Source organism: Nannospalax galili, unplaced genomic scaffold (assembly GCF_000622305.1).
Source record: "Nannospalax galili isolate Female #2095 unplaced genomic scaffold, S.galili_v1.0 scaffold100, whole genome shotgun sequence".
In the NCBI taxonomy this organism is placed as follows: Eukaryota; Metazoa; Chordata; class Mammalia; order Rodentia; family Spalacidae; genus Nannospalax; species Nannospalax galili.
In genome coordinates this window covers 2,581,920-2,599,926 of record NW_008352891.1, presented here as the reverse complement: position 1 = coordinate 2,599,926, position 18,007 = coordinate 2,581,920, and the positions used below count along the sequence as shown (strand labels likewise).

At 38.4% G+C, this 18,007-nt stretch overlaps 1 long non-coding RNA gene across 1 annotated transcript; it reads left to right on the top strand.

Moving 5' to 3' along the window:
* Positions 1-1,467: 1,467 nt before the first annotated feature.
* Positions 1,468-16,644, top strand: LOC115067160. Its single transcript, XR_003846593.1, has 3 exons — positions 1,468-1,530; positions 8,100-8,186; positions 16,618-16,644. It is a non-coding gene; the product is annotated as an uncharacterized LOC115067160 (long non-coding RNA).
* The last annotated feature ends 1,363 nt before the right edge of the window (positions 16,645-18,007 follow it).

Here is an 18,007-nt window from a genome sequence, read left to right as displayed (position 1 = left end):
TGCACTGCAAGTCAGTTAATGAAAGTCCCCTAATTGAAGCTGAATTGGAGTTGAGAAGATGAGGATTTTCCTGGTTGGACTGATTTGAGTGGTCTGAAACCCAAGGATCTTTAATGGATCTGAGTTCTGTTTTTCCTCTGAAAGATGAAAATCATGATGAGCAGAGAGTCACTGTGAAGGTCACGGGAACAACGTGCAGGGACTACCACGTATGGGAAAGCACAAGGCACTGTGACAGCCAGCAGTGTTTTTGTTTTGTATATGCTCATTTCTCTTTTTTTTACTCTTGTTCTACATTTGAACAACATCAACAGACAGTCTTAGAAGATACTGTTTCTGGATAGTTCCATGAGCTTTCTGTGCATAAATGAATTCATGAGCTAGACTACATCAAAATGATCATTTAAAAGCTGAGTGATTCATTTAGAATGCACGCATGCCAGAAGGCTGAATTTGAATGTTCTCTCTTCAGTCAGTAAGCTGCATAAAATTGTAAATATGATGAGCAAGGCAGAGGCCACTACTCACAGACAACTTGCTCAGTCAGGCACTGACGTAAAAACCATTCCCATTTAACCCCTAGGGTCCTTGTGACAAAGATGCAATATGGCTGTTATCATCGCCGTTACCAGATGAGAAAATGGGAGGTATAGAGTGTGATTTGTCTTCCCAATACAGGCTAAATGATCTTCCCTTTACCCAAAGATTTTCAGGACCTGATTCCTGAAGCTTCTGGATGTTACCTTGAGTAGCCAAAGAGGCTTTGCAAATGTGATTACATTAAGTGTTTAGAATTGGAGAAATTAGATTATCCAGGTGGGTCAAATCTAATCTAAAGGTCCTTAGAAGAGGAAGACAGGAAGAGTAGAGTTGAGATGTAATGAAAGAAAAGGTCAAAATGATGCTGGATCAAAGCCAAGCACCATGGTGCCCGTAGAAGTAAAGAAAGTGATTTTTCTATAGTGCCCTTTGGAGGAACATGACCCTGAGTATACCTAGCCTACCCCCCTCTTGGGCCTGATGTTGCACCTCGCCTTTTCTTCTGAGACGGGGTCTCCCTGTAGCCCTGTAGCCCTAGCTGGCCTGGAACTCACTATGTTGACCAGGCTGGCCTCAATCTCACAGAGATCCCCCTGCCTCTGCTTCCCAAGCCCAAGCACCACCACACCCGGCATTGATGGACTTCTGGGCTCCACAATGGTAAGAAAAAAGAAACCTCAGTGAGTTTTAACCCTATGTTAGAGCAGCCCCAGGAAACTCGTAAGTCAAAGAACTCACCCAAGCTCACCAAATTAGCTTAAGAGTGAGAATGGGCAGAGAATTCTCATCAAGGAAATGATTCATTCTAGAATGTTTACATTGCTCTATGATGCATTGCTTCATTCTAAATTTGCTGTCTGATATTCAAACAGCATGAATAATAATATCCATTCACAAAGCATTTGAGATAATGAATTGTTGCAAGTCCTGAAATACAAGAGAGGATGGAGAAAAGGAAGTCACAGTATTTTCAGATCCTTCCAGAAGGAGGTAACACTGACTTTTTCTTTCCTTTAAATTAAGCTTCCTTGTGACTCAGTGGCAGTAGAAAGTGGCAAAGGTGGTGCTGTGTGAACTCCTTAGACCTACTGCATTTGCATCTTGTAATGCCTTTATCATCACTTGTCATTTGAGCATACTCAGTCTAGTCAATTTGACGATATCATCTAGAAAGAACCAAGGAGCTCAAACAAGAGCCAGCACCAATGGTCAGGCCATTTTAAATAGTTTTTCTCTACTCACACTATAGTTCAGGCTGACCTTGAACAGACGTCAAGCTGTCGCTTTTGGTTTTCTAAAGATGCAATTAGAAGTGTATAAGCTACCATGCCTGGCTCATTATAAGTATTCTCCCATTGCTAAATTTTTGCCTCACTTTAGACACATTATTAAACTAGGCAATGGTCTGAGGGTGTAGCTCAGTTGATAGCGTGTTCACCTAACATGCCCTGGGTTTAATCCTCAGCAATATCTAATCTGGTGGTTTATGCCTATAATCACACCATTTGAGTGGCAGGGGCAAGAATATCAGAAATTCAGAGTCATCCTTAGTACATAACAAGTTCTAGGCCAGCCAGGAATACAGGAGATCTTACATCATAGGAATAAACAACAACAACAAAATAAGTTAGGTGAGATTAGAACTGGTAATCTAGCCTGTAGAATATGAAAAAAGACCATCTTATCATTGTTAGTAGACATTAATTTTTCAAGTGAGCAGTTATAAAGCAACGGATAGATACAGTGCATGACACGTCATTTAGATTTCCTTCCTTAATAAATGAAAATATTTGCTGGGTGTGGTGGTGCACTCCTTTAATCCCAGCACTCGGGAGGCAGAGGCAGGCAGATCTCTGTGAGTTCAAGGCCAGCCTGGTCTACATAGTGAGTTCCAGGCCAGCTGGGGCTACAGGGAGACCCTGTCTTAAAAAGAACAAAAAAAAAAAAAAGAAAAGAAAAAATAATCAAATGCCAAGAGGTTTCAAAAAAAGCATCAAACAGTGATCTGAAACAGACTGAAATGGCTTCAAGGTCTTCATTTCAGGCTTTGGAAATTTATTTTGGTATTAAATTTAATGTCTGTAAAAGTGTTAGAAGCCTATACATTTAATATTTTCAATAACCCAGTCAGAGTCCTCATTTTAATATGAAAAAATTGAGATTTAGAGACAGTGAGTCACTGGGCTGAGGTTACAGAGCTGAAAGGAATCCAAAGGACTCATAACCCAGATCTGTCTGGCACAAAAGTACTTTCTTTTTCAAACTCAAGTGAAATTGTTCTTAACCATCCCTGTAGACATAATTTTGGTCTTATGAATGTGTCCAACTAGTTTTCATCAGTGAGTGGAAAATAGCCAGGACTCAATATTCTATGAAATCTCTCCTAGCATTCAGAATCTGCTGGTAACAGTTGCCAGGCAAAAGTCTTCTGCTGAAATTGCTTGTCTTATAAGAAGTTGAAATAATTTTAAAGAGCCTTCTCCTCTCCAAATGCATTATATTGTTAGCCTTGATCTTCCACTGCCCTCTGAAAGACAATTTGAAAAAAACAATCTATATCTTAAATAGAACGTTCTGAAGTTGTAAATGTAAACCAGGGGCTCTAAGACAGTTGGAGAAGGAAAGGTTCTGTCAGCCTGGACAGTTTGTTATCCTTGAAGAATGAATAGGTTGTTATCGTTTAAGAAAGAGTACATTTTGACACACACACACACACACACACACACACACACACACACACACACATACTCAACTTGTGGATGGGGGGATAGGAAGCCTTCTGGTGTTTTCTGTCATTTTTTGCTGCCTCTCTGTTCTTATCCTGTCACCATTTTCAACCAAGGGAACTATGCGAGAAGAACATTGGCTCTGATTCAGGGAAGGAATGAATGAAAGTGATGTAAGACATATGAACACCCCTCTTAAGGAGGAAGCTTTTCATAATCCGCTCAGTATGGTAACTTATTTGATAATCTTTTCAGCACCAGGAAATTTATTGAATAATACTTTTGCTTTTCTCTTAGAAGAGCACTATGTACAAATTATAAAAGATAGATAATGTATTCATAGTCCCGCAATTTAGAATCTAATAGCATTAATGTTTTAAAATATCTAACCTTTAACATATTCTGAATACCTTTTAATACATTGATGAGGCAATTTTCTATCCTTTGTTCTTTCTTTATAAGTTTGTAAAGCTTTTTTCTTCATAGAGATTAATTATTTTTAACTAATTAATTAATCAGTCAACTAACTAGAGACAGGGTCTCTGGCCTAGGCTGGTCTGAAATTTTCTATAAATCTAAGGATGACTTTCAACTCTGATTCTCTTGCTTCTATTTCTGGAATGTTGAGATTAGATACACATACCACCATGCCTGGTTTCTGTAGTGCTAGGGATTGAATCACAGGCCCTTTGCATTCTAGGCAAGTACTCTGCCAATTGAGCTACATTCTCAAGCCTAGAGTCAGTATTTTTTCACACAATGGGTTGTACACTTCCCATGTACTTGTGTATGTTGGTGATTTTAACTATTATTATAAACTATTTTATAATAGTAATTGTGCATTAACATAAAACTGACACATAAATGAATGCTTATAGCAACTTTACTGATAATAATAGAATTTTGTAAGCCACAAAGTTGTCCTTCACTAGAAAATGGACAATTAGTAATTCATTTACACAGCACAGCACAATGATACCAGGTCATAAAAAAAGAATAAGCTGCTAAGTCACACGAAGGCATCGATGCATCTTAAATTCATACTGCTAAGGGCAGAAGCTAATCTGAAAAGACCATATAAAGAGAGTTCTAATTTATGAAATTTTAGCAAAGGGAATCTTATAGGGACAGTAAAAACACCAGTGGTTTTCAAGAGTTGACAAGCAAAGACCAGGAGAGATTTTTGGATAATAAAAGTACTCTGTAATATATGTTAGCAGTAGATAAATAATACCATTTACCAAGCTCTTAAAATTTACATCATCAAACAATATATGTCATCTAAAATGCATACTTAAAGGCTTCAGTGATTCAAAGATGAAATACAAACAATAATTTAACCATATTATAAATGTAGAAGAGGATGGGGGACATTTTGAAATGTCTGGCAGACTTAAAGCAAAGAAGCTATCTAAAATCACTCTAGTTTGATCACAGCAATTGTAAATGAAAGGAGAGTAGTGAAAACCAATTTTCTCACTGGGGGAGTGGTTACAGATAAGAGAAAAATGTGAAACTGATCTCCATTGAACTGTACTGGAGTGGACGGCATCAATAAGCACTTGTATTGAGAGAAACATAGACAGTTACATAGACAGCGAAGATCGGCATAGGTGCATAAGGTGCACGTGTGCGCGCACGCACACACACGTACCCTTGACTCCCAGCTAAAGCACTAGATGCCATAATATTTTAGTAGCAGAGCAACACTTTGATTTTGGTTTCTAACATAATTCATTAACACAGTTAAAGTTCATTCAAGAAATGGCTGATTCCAAGCATGAGTCAGCACATAGACTCCATGAGCCTAGGGCAGCTTGTGGTATCAGCCAGTAAGGAAGGAGGCAGGAGAAAAAAACGATGAAGAAGAAAAGGAGGAGAAAAAGGAATGGAAGGAAGAGGAGAAGACAGTTTATAAATTTTGGAATGACTTGAACTTAGTGAGAAAATACCAGGTTGAGTTCTCAAATGTCCCACAATGTGAAGGATGGTCTTGAAGGATGACTAGTTCTTATAAAACAAACAGGCTCCCTGGCTCCGACTACCCATCCAGATACTCATGAAGTTTCAAAACCTTAACAATGATTACTTATAATTACTTTGGCATAATCTCCACATAATTTTATATTTACTAAACAAAATAATGTTTTTCTGAGTTTAATATGCAGACTATGATTGCATTTCTGGTTTACATTGAGGGAAGATGATGAATTCTTTTGTTCAGAACTTTATTAAGACTTATTTACTATATTGGAAAATTATGTACTCAAAGGCATCTGTGCTAATGCAATTTGAATGTCTAGGAACAAATGCAGGAATGGTTTGTTTCTATGGCCAACTTATGCACAACAATGGTACACAAATGCACATGTATCTGAGAAAACACCTTTTATGGTAGTTGTTTCTTGGATTAATGTCTTGAAATATCTAATTCCTTCCCATGACTTCCTTTAAATTTCTTTCTCTTTTATGTTACATAGAGCCTAGACAAATTACTATGTGATAGTGTAACTTCTATCTAGCTAGGTCATATAACTTAAGACAGTTTTCCCCAAATAATAGAAAAAACATTTAACTATTAATACTTAAAATGAAACATTTGCATCTAATTGAGTTTAATACAAGAACTTCTTATAAAGATACATAGTACAGAATCTCTTAACAGACATATCTACACAATTGAAATATTGAATCCTATACAGGAAGTTTCTGGGATGGTGCCTCTAGGTTAAGATTATATGATAGCTCACGACCTTGCCATATTGCTTCCTTCATCCAATTTATATACTGCTTTACCTGAAAATTAAGTTGCACTGAGGATTCTAAAGTGGGTCTTCCAATTCCACTGATCTTCAGGTCACACCCTCCTTCTCTAATAACTGTGCCATTTTGAAAAAAAAGATGACTGATACTTTTCATCTGGATCAAATCTTATGTAGCGTTCACTTTGTTGGATAGTTTGTTTCATTCATTCTCCAGAAAAACAAAGTCTTCTTTTCGTGACCAAAATCATAATTATTTCTAACTCACATTTACCCATTTGTAGAGCATTTACATCATTAATGTGGTGTGGACGTAAGAGAAGTTCAAGGTTCAAATCCTGTTTAGCCTCTTGCATAAGTTTCTAATGGGACTTCCAGATTTTGTAGTTTTGCCCTCCATGAAAATATGAACATTTGTTTAAATATCATGTATAAGATATGAATATGGAAATGCTTTAGTTGATGACACCAGTGCGTCAGCCAGTCTGTGCTTAATCTTGGGCCTCAGCCCACAGACCCAATGCTCTGGCCACTGGCCACTTCCTGAAATGCCATGCTGCCAATCAACTGAGTCAGCAAGCATTTCCAAATAGAGCACTTTGTTTTCAAAAAATACCTTCTTCAAGACTTCTTAGATCACCAGTTTTTGAAGTCAATATCCAAAGTGCAAAAATGTGATGAGTTTTTAAATTCTACTAGCTTATCACAAAGAGTATTTTCTGTATACCATTAAAACAAAAATTGCATTTGTTCCTATTAATGATATGAAAAGCAAATGATTTAATTGCATGTTAAGGATTTCTAAATTCCTGACTTGCTCACTTCCTCTACATCTTAGAATACACAATGGTACATTGTTGTCTATAGAAATGGCTTCTACATTTTCAGAAAGATTCTGAAAAGCGCTTCACAGTTTTATACTACCATCTTCCTCACCCTCAAATAGTTACATATGTTTTTATATATGCAAAACATAGGATAGTTTAAGTAGCTGTAGAGATTTATGAGCACATGGATCCCTAGAGGTGATCCCCTGGGCTTCGGGATAAGGTTACCTGCCTAGTCTAGAGTTCGTCTACCCCTCATGTTCCTTATCTTACCTCCTTCAGCTTTTCCCCCACCTCACTTCTGCATCTCCCTCACCTCAGCTTTATCTCGTCCCATGGAGGGTCTTCATACACCTGCCACTTTCATGTGTCTGTGTGCTTTTACATCTCATTCCCCTTGACTTGGAAGAACAGTCTTCTCCAAACCATCCAACTCACCTGCTGTAGCTCAAAACCTTAACTCAAATTCCATCAGCTTCATGAAACCTAAGCTTGCCAGGCATATTTTCAAGTTGCCTTCAATGGGCCTTGCTAACAGTCTGCATACTTTTATTCAACATCATCCTCTACTATAGTCATTCTGCCACTTCCTGAGCAGGACTTGAATTCCATTAATATTTGCATTTAAATGTCTACCACAAAATATTATAAAAGTAGAAACCCTTGGTAGAAGCCTGTAGATTAGTGGACAAATGAAAGGTTTCTCATCCCTATCAAAGAAAGAGGACAAGTTGAAGTTCGAATCATTGAAACCAACAATTCCTCGAATGGAAAGTAAAGGTTCTGCACACATTGCCACAGCACAGAACTTTAATTTTGATCAAATGAGAAGTTTAGCCAAGAGACGAGACATAAAATGTCAGGGCTGGATGAGAGCACAGTAGCCAATAAAGAGTTAGGTGAAAAATGGATACCAGTTTCCATGGTGTTCAGCAGTCTTTATGTGATGAAGCTATGCTACAAGCAAACTAGTTTAAAAATAAACAAACACAATAAGTAGAAAGGCTGAGCTGGGGTCCCAGGGAGGTGTGGGTAGGGTGTTTTCTTCATTACACCATGGGTAATAGCACTTATTTTTTTTATAGCTCTCCCTCTCTCACAGATAGATGTGTGATAATAAAAGCTTCAGAAAATAAAGATTAAGTAGATTTCACCAGCTCTTCCCTGGGTTTTCCATTACTCCTCTAGCCCCTCTGGGTCTGGTATATACCCGACTCTCATAGCTCTGACCTCCCTTATCAAAGTCTCACCAGGTTGCCAAGAAATGGAAAAGAAATAAGAACACCTGTATTCCAATGAGTGTACCAACTTACTCCTTTGAGGAGTGCTGGGTAAGTATCCCTAGCTGTCCTTGATTCTTCATCAGTTGGGCTACCTGTTCATGCCCCTCTCATTGGATTGAATGTGGGAGAACTTGGGAAACTCTGTGCATACCAGTAATGCTGTGTGCAGTGAGTATATCCTATGAAATGAGTAAAGTCTATGTGTGAGTTCTCCATGAAAATATGAGCTGCTTACTTGTGGGATCTGACGTTTACTTAACTGAAATTTCTGAGACTCTAGAACAGATAGAGGATGTCCACCGAGAAAGAGAATTATATTACTGAGTAAGTAGTATAAAACCTGGTTTACTATACTTCTGTCAATTACAAAGAACAAATTATAGCACTCTGTTGTCTAAGAAGAATGTTATCTTCCTATGCAGACACAGGCTATATGTAATTCCTTAGCAAGTAACATAATATGAACTATTGCTATGTCCTGGTATTAAGTTGGACTGCTTTAAGCAATTTGCATAAAACAAATGACTTTAACAATAGAAAATCTTTTTCTTATGGTCTGGAGACTGAAAGTCCAGGGTCTGTGTCAGCCTTTTGGGAATCTTGGTGACTTCTCTGCTCCTGGTTTGCAGAGAGTTTTCTTGTGTACAGCAGAGAGACAGCTAACTGCTTTTTGGATTCATCTTATAAGTGAAATGTTATCATTTACTTTCTGTTGCTGTGATGACAACTGACCAAAAGCCATGTGAGAGAGGAAAGGGTTTATTTGCATTACCGGTTATAGCCCATCATCCAGGGACACCAAGGTAGGAACTCAAGATAGAAACTTGGAGGCAGGAAATGAAACAGAGACTATGGAGCTGCTCACCAGCTTGCTCTTTCTAGCATTCTCACATACTTTTCTTATTTAGCCCAGAACCACCTGCCTAGGGATGATACCACCCACAGTGGGCTAGGCCCTCCAACATCAATTAATAATCAAGCAAATGCCACACAGACATATCCACAGGCCCAATCCAGAGGAAGAAATTTCTTAATTGTGGCTTCATCTTGTAAAGTGTGTGATGTTAGCAACCAAAATTAATCACTTTAAACACTTTTATGGGAGTTTCTCCTTTGCCACTAAGTTACCACTCAAAGACCCAAACTACCAATATTGTGACACTGGGCTTAAGGATCTGTAGAGATTACTTCAGCGTCACTGTGATGATAGTACCCAACAGAAACAACTTAACACAGGAAAGATTTATTGTTGTTCAATGTTTCAGTAGGTTTCAGTCCATCCTGGTGGGATTGCCCAGTGGAGAAGCTCAGGTTACAGAGGCAGGAGCATATGGCAGAGGCTGTTCTCACACAGAGCAAAACATAGATATTGAGACCAGAATCAAGGGCTGGGCTTTTTTCTGTCCCTAATGACTTACTTATGCCATTCAAGCCCCACTTCCCAAGGAACCACAGCCTCTCAAAGTGGTTCCACTAGCTTGGAAACAAACATTTAAACCCCAGTCCTGTGGGGGACATTTCACATTCAAACCATAATAGGTTCCAAGTTAGGATCCTTCGGGAGACACAAACCTTTAATGCATAGCAGTCCTACTGAAATAGGGTATGGTAGATCTGTTTTAGTTATCAGGCAAAGGGGAATTTCAGTTCTTGGTCTATACTTATCTCTTCACATACACTTCTAAGTAAATAAACAATACTTTCCATGACAAAAATTCTTAATTTATCAAATATTATTCTTCCACTTTATTAGGCCCACTATGTGAACTTGATTTTCCTTCAACATACTGGATAGAAGTTCTTTGAATTCCAAACACAAATACAGAAGCACAATTACTAGTTTAACTGAAACATCTGTTTCCAACTTCCTGAAGGCAGCAGGAGAGGTTGCCGATGTATGTGCAGATTGGAAGCAGGGCTTGCACTGAACACATGGATACAAGGCACATTTTCAGAACCTTCCAAGCAGTCTGATGTCCCATTTGGTCTGGAGAAATAAGATGAGGGAAGCATGGGGTATAGGAAAATGAGAAGAATCACAGTACCTTCCCAGGAATTCTAGTCCCCAAGAAAGAGCCAAGAACACTGTTAATGGTCAACACTCTCCAGGTTTTGGCCTTTTGATTTGAGGATGGTCTGCATAAAGCATAGCTCTTTGAGGGGGATTGTCTTGTAGAAAGGAAGAAAGGTCTAGTTGTCAGGGGTTGGGGTAGAATATGGATATTAGATTCTACAGTTCTGAGTTGTGGGCTACTTCATTTATCACTTTTGTTTATGACTTCACAGAACATCCTGTAGCAGTCTGTCTTGCTAGATCTTAATTCTTTGATCAACAAAATGCAAAGCACTCTCAGGAACTGGATCAAGAGGGCTTGATGCCAGAGTTCTTGAAATGATAACAGTTTTTAAGTCCATAATCAGGTAGCTGATCTCTAGAAACAGAAAAATGCAACTAATATTTCCTAAGAAATATTCTAATTATTTTGTTTTGTATCGATGGAGTGTGTGGATGTCTGCGCATGTGGTGTTGCACATACACATCTGAACATGCATGTGAAGACTGAAGGCTGATGCCAGTGTCTTCCTCCATCACTTTTCCAGCTTACATTTTGGAGACAATCTCTATCTGAACCTGGAGCTCACTGGCTAGCAAGAATAGCTGGGTCATGAACTCCAGGAAATCTCCTTTCTCTGCCTCCCACTGGGCTGCACGCTGTCAGGCCTGGCTTTTTACATGAGTGCCAAAGACCTCAACTTAGGTCTTTATGCTTGCAGAGAAAGCAGAAAGTATCAACTGAGCAATCTCTTCAGGCCCTTACCAAATTGTCTTAATAAGTTAATCATCTGGCACTCAATAAAATATCCAACATTTGGGATTGAGATTTAGAGATGAAATGATGGAAGAAAGCTATTTCTTATTTGGAGAAATTAAGTGAAACAAAATACAAAGTTAGAGCACCTTAAGAATTGATGTTGGATCATAAACATGAAGGTATTATCACAGGGCATAGAAGTCCAAAATTTAATATAGAGACATGCTGCTGATTTCACAGTGTCTTAGTTTTTTGACTATGAGAAAAAGACATAATTGCTGTAACAATGGCTACCTTCCTGGTGAGTATTAGGTAAGATTAGTAGATGGAGGATTACTTCTGGCAATATCATGAGTGGACAGTCACTGTTATGATGCTATAGAAATGCCTTTGAAAATCATTGATCTTCAATGAAATGTGGAGCAGCAGGCTGTTATCTAGATTTTTCAGTTGTTTTTTCTTGCATGCCTACAATGAGCACCAACAATATAATTTTGTCTGGACCCTGCTAGCCAAACTGTACCAATCAAAATTTTATTCTCAGAGTAGGACCTGAGATATACTACTTTGGGTTTAGCTGGTTCAGAGACATCTATTTTTTTCCAGCCCCACTGACTTTATCGTATGAAGAAAATACTTAAGAGGAGGCCTTGGTAGGAAAAACTGCCTCCACCTCTATCATAGCCTTTCTCAGAAGAGACATGTAACTTATTTAATCTTTGGGAATCCTTAACCACCCTAGGGACAGTTTTTTCCTCTTAATGCCTTTTGTTAACTGTTCTGTTTTTAAATCCTTCCAGAAACTCCTTAGCACTGAATTTGGTTTTCTATCATTTTTTTTCCTTAGGAAGTTGGGCTTGACATAAATCTTGCCATATTTATCTTTGAGTAACTCAAACAGACCATTTCTTCCGTCTTGTCTTTTTTATATCTCTTGCAGGTTGTTCTGTTATTCTATAGACACATTTTACATGCTGGTTTGAGTCACTTAGATCTGCCAAAGCCTCCCTCACTTTACAAAGATATGTTCCATTAAGGGACTTAGCAAAACCATTAAAGATCCATAGCATTTTTGAGGTCTCAGTTGAATTAAGCTTTCCTTTATATTTCTGGTGAACACAGCTTTATATAGCCCAGTAAACTGGGCATCATATATTGCCTTCATTATACCTAGTTCTCTCAGTAATGTCTGTCCCTCTTCTCTGGTCCTCCAGTCCCTTCTGACCATAGGAGTCTCCATTGGTGATGACCACATATCTTTAATGTCTTGCACAAGTCATTCCATTAGGAACTTCTCCCCCCTGTATTGGCCTAGGTTAAACAGCCCATGTCTCAAGGACGAATGGGTGGTTATATAACTCAGCTGTGATATTTCTGAAGGACTTAAGCTGATATTATTTGTTCCCATGTCCCACACTCTCACGAGCCACATAGTGAGGGGCTCTTTAATTGCTTTTTTGAAAGTCTTTCCCAATCTCAACAGTTCCAGTGTAGAGTATTTTCTCCTATATATAGTACTGCTAACTTTTTTCTCTTTTTGCATCAAAGGTTGAATCTGGGGGCAGCTTTAGATAATTTCAAATCTAGGTCATTTCTATCCTCATTACTATCTGTCTTTTTTCCTGGGTCCTTTGACTCCTGTTCCCCTAAACTTAAACAAGTTAAAATCTCCTTTTTTTTTCTCTCTCAAGCTCTAAGGGTCAGATTGAATTTGCCAGTAACTCCTTAGTCTTTTAAGCCTCGTCTGAAGCTGTTGCCTTTGCCTTGGATAAACCTATAATTGTGCAAAGAAGTGGCCAGGCCATGTCTCTGGATTCCCCTCTTGTGTCCAAGGCTTGTAATTTTTTTCTAGGCTTGCCACAGCCCTTAAAGAGTCTTAAGACACACATGACAGCAGCCTCCATTTCTCAAGCAATTGAGCTATTTTCCCACATTCACAAGATAGCGGCAAACCAGGGGTTTCCCCTTTTGAGCCCATCATTTTAATTATGTATTTCATGGTCCATTATATAACCCATGTGACTGCTCCTAACCCCATTGCTTTTCCAGAGCTCCTGCATTTTGTCATTTCCAGCATCATACTGCTGGCTGTGCCAATTTGTTGCACAAAATTTTCTCCTCCCCCCTGCTCCCCAGAGACCCACGCTCACCCAGGGTCTCTTAGTTCTAATGTGGATTGACAAAACTGATATATCTTCTATTTGGGTTTTGCATAGCTTATGACATCTAGGAAAGGATGACTTACAAAGGCATGAATTTTCATAGGCTTTTTCTTCCCATATTTGAAACACATAGTGCATCCTGCCCACAGTCTCCGCCAGCTTTTCATGTGCTGTCTCAACTGTGGCTTGTGGCTCCATTCCCTGTGTCCCCTATGGTGACAGCTCCACCCATTTTCCAGTGTGCTCTGCATTTCTCTGCATAGGTCTCTAGACCTGCCCTGTTCAGTTCTAGCTTTTCAGAGGATGTCTACCCAAAAGGGGTAGTAGAGAACATGGGATGGTTAGGGTCTAGAATCATGAATCTTTTCAAAGGAACCTGCAGGTAGAATTGGAGGACACAGGATGGTTAAAATTTAGCATCAGGAATCTTTACAAAGGAAGCTACAGAACAAAGGGAGATAGAATAATCAAACATGTCTCTCACAGTTTAAAATGTTTATTTTGCAGATATTTATTGTGTAAGTGTGTGTGAGAGGAGAGTGTTGCCCATGTACCATGGCACACCTGTGATGTACAGAGGATAACTCGTGGGAGTTGGTTTTCCCATTTCACCATTTGGGTTCTCGGGATTGAATCTAGATCCTCAGGCTTGACACAAATGCCTTTAAACACTAAATCATCTCACTGGCCCTCTTGAAAACCCTTTAAAACTAAACATTCAAACAAAGTAGCCATGATTGTAACACAAACAGGAGACCATAATCTCCCCAGCTTCCTTCACATTTTGATAGGCTTTTCAGGAAATTTGGCACACACATATTCCAACGGACAGAGATAATTAAAAAGTGATGGGAAGAATGATTTTGGTGAAATCTAATAAAAGTTTCCCTCAGAGATTCTGACACCAGAATGGAGGTTTCATCAGATCCTTAGTTCGATATAGTAACTTATTAATTTAGCCAGCATGTTGACAACCAGGTCCAAATTATTAGATCAAGGTTGAAAATAGATGTTATAGTGGAATTTAGCAACTTTGAACTTCTAACATTCTTGAGTTTTCACTCAGAGATTCATATGTAATGCCTAAATGCATTGGCAGAAGCCATGCACACTGTTTCCCACTCTTTGCGTGAAATACATTTTTCATCTCAGTTACCAGCAGAGGACCATGCAGGTATGTTCTCCTTAAATTCAGATCTGTTTATGCCATGCTGGCTGGGAATCTTCATACACAGATCTCACAAACTCTGTGAACAATGTAATTAAAAATACATATAACTAGTTCTGAGAAACAGCTTTTATTCCAGTTTTTCTCTCTAGCACAGTCAGAGGAACCAAAGACTGCATTTCTCAGAGATCATTAGATCGATAGTTAAAGGCTTAAAATTGGTGAACATTTGGTAATGTTTGGCATTTCTAAAGAGTCAAGAAAAAGCACATCTATTTTTCCTGCATATAAAGCTGTCCTAGAGCACTTCAGTTTAGAACTAGCTTTCTAAGGATTTTTTTAGATACATAATTAGATTTATTATACGCTGCTTTATTTGATGACATAGTATGGATTCTATTATTTTTACCTGAACCCTGATAATTGTAAGATTCAGTTACTATTTCAGAAAGCATTGTTTGTAGTTTCATTCTGTTGCTGTGATAGGATACACTAAGCAAAAGCAACATAGGAGAGGGAAGGACTTATTTGGCTCACACTTCTGCATCATAGTTCATCATTGCAGTGAATTAAGCCAGGAATTGAAGCAGAAACTTGAGGAAAAACCACGGAGGAATGTTGCTTGCTGGCCCATGTTTAGCTAGTTTTCGTATACAGCCTAGGTTCATCTGCTGACAGTGGAGTCAAGCCCCCTACGTCAATTAACAACCAGGAAGGTTCCCCACAGACGTGACCATATGCCAAGCTCATCTAGACAAACTTTCAATGGAAATTCCCTCTTCAGGTGACTCTAGGCTGTTTCAAATAGACAGTTAAAGCTAGGATGGCACCTAAGCCTGCTATATTTTATGCATTTCTTGTTTTCCAAAAGGTCCCAGCACCTACAAACACCCATCCACATGGGATATTGACTTTCAGTATTCCAACATAACCCTATCTCCCTTGGGTAAACCCTCCCTCACTGCCCTCTGGCATGGACTACAGAAGTGTAATTTTTTTGTGCCAACTGTCCAGATTTGTATTTTAGTACTGTAATCACACTGATTTGTCTCTCTATTGCTCCTTCCTTTTCACTAGAGCAAAGTCCGTTGTTTAGTTGACTGAACAAAACAAACTGCGAACATAAATGCTGCTGTTGCTTGGAATAGTGGACCATGCACTTTGAGAAGTTACCCCTTAAGGAATATACGGGCTTCTCATTGTTCTCAACCACAACCTATCTCACAAGCTCCATTACATATTTGTTTCCTGACACGGAAGTGGAGGTCCTGGGAGAGAGGTATTAAGAATCTAACCGCTGAATTCATAGCATCTGGTCCAAGGACTGGAAAATTCTGTATGTTTTTTGTATGAATAAACACATCCTCTGAAATACTTCATATCTGTATCAGTCAAAATACTCTTGCCAGTATTTAGAAGAGTAGAATTTTAAAAAGAAATGCCACAAGAGTCCTTTACTTTCTTTTGTGTGTATAAGGAGCACTTCTGATACACTTCCAAATAATCTTGACCTATGGCGATTTACACGCCTATATGGGAGGAAAATATGAGCTTGGTGATTTACTTTTAATGATGGAGTATGGTAAAACATGGAACCATTCTTCCATGGCTAGCTTATAAGATTAAGGATTTTTGGCTTTCTCTCCCAGGCTTGCCCTACACACTGATTCTGATGGAGAGGACAACCTATCAAGGAAGCTAGGGAAGGCTAGGAGCAATAGTCAGCATGGAACAGCCTGTCAGCACAGAAGCCCCAAGTAATTGAATCCACCAGCAGTTGCTGAGTGAGCTTGAAAATGTAGCCTGCATGATGGGGCTTTGAGAGAGAGAGCTGTGGACTTTCTGCTACTGTCACTAATGGAGAGACCTCAATAGCTTAGCCATTTCCAAGGACCTGATGTGCTACATCTCTGGGTTATTAAATGTCTATTACTTTTAAGCCACTAAATTTTGGAGTAATTTTTTGTCTTTAGATAAAGAATATAGTGTTTATGTTTTTGTGCATGGAAATAAAAGTAGTAAAACTGTATATAAGGTAAATATTTTTTTAAGGGCTGGAAAGACATCTCAGCGGTCAACAACATGGGATGCTCTTGCAGAGGACCTGGGGTTCTGTTACCAACACATACATGGTGACAAACAACCATCTGCAACTCCAGTTCCAGGGGGTCTGACTCCCTCTTCTGATCTCCATGGGTATTGCAGGGCATGGTGCACTTACATACATGCAGACATTACACTTGTAGACATAAAGTAAAAATAAAATATTTTTAAAGTACTATTTTTTAAAAAATCATTTATTTTTATTTTATATGTATGAAATGTTTGCCTGCAAGTTTTCAAGAACTACAAGATGGCATTGGATTCCCTGAAACTGGAATTACAGATACTGGATACTGGACTTAGGTAGGTATTTCATAAAAGCAGCATGTACTTTTCAACATGGAGCCAACACTCTAACCCAAGTTAAATATACTTGCCACAATGTATTTTGTAAGTTTTTCCTCTGAGTTGTTAATTGCCCACATAATTCAGTCTTGTAGAATCATATCCAATAGTGGTACAGAGTGACGAATGGATTGTGTTGAGGGACTCAAAAAGGGAAGAGGAAAATTTACACTCGATCATTAATGTTCTACTTGAATTTTGACAATTTCCAAATTTGTACATGTCACTCCTTTGCTGCTCACAGCTTTAAGACTCAATGAGGGGAATATGATATTGACTTTGAGTCATAGGTGTATAAAGTATTAGAGCTTGAGGAAATATTTGTTTCATAACCCCTAATATCACTAGATGTTCTTTGTGTGTAGATGATACATTCTTTCTCTAGATAAACAAACAAAAATCTCATGCATTTCCTATATACTCAAGGAATAATATGCTTTTATAAGATTTTAAAAATATGCAATGATATTGGGACTATCTTTTCTTTCTTTCTTTGGCTAAAAGAATAAGCTTCCTATTGAAAAAAAAAATCCCTAAAACCATCCTGTCCCCATGCCACTGAAAGTAGACACACTGTTGTCTGTTGCACAAAATAGAGCTGAGGAATTCACTTGTATAGGAAATGACATTGTGAATATGAGATTTTACCCACGAAATATAATTGTCTCTTTGAGCAGTCACCAGTAAACACACTTCCATTGTGATATTTGTTTATTTACAGCTTATTTTAAGGTTGTCATTAATCATTTCCTCTGCCCCCCCCAAAAAAAATCATGAAGGGTTCACATGTTTGGCATCTTGAAAACCATAAAGAAAATAAAATGTGACAAAATACATCTTTTGGGTATATTATATTTCTTAATTCGTTTTATATATTATTATTGTTGTTGTTGTTATAATTATTTGGGGGTTTTCAAGACAGGGTCTCCCTGTAGCCCCAGTTGGCCTAGAACTTGCAAGGTCACCCAGGCTGACCTTGAACTCACATAGATTCATCTGCCTCTGCCTCTACCTACCCAGTGCTGAGCTTAATTTTTTTTCAATGACTTTCTACTTTTAAAAGCAATTACTGAAGGTGATATTAAATCTATCATAACTTGAAAAGTTAAGATGGAGGAGGAATTAAGCAATGGAAAATGGATTGAGGTATTAAAGTGGGCACATGACAAATGGGAGCATAGCTGAGCTAATCAAAAAAAGACCACAAGAAGATATCGGGATCAGGAATGTTTAACTTTATTTATACATTAAGCAAGGCGTACATACATACATACCACA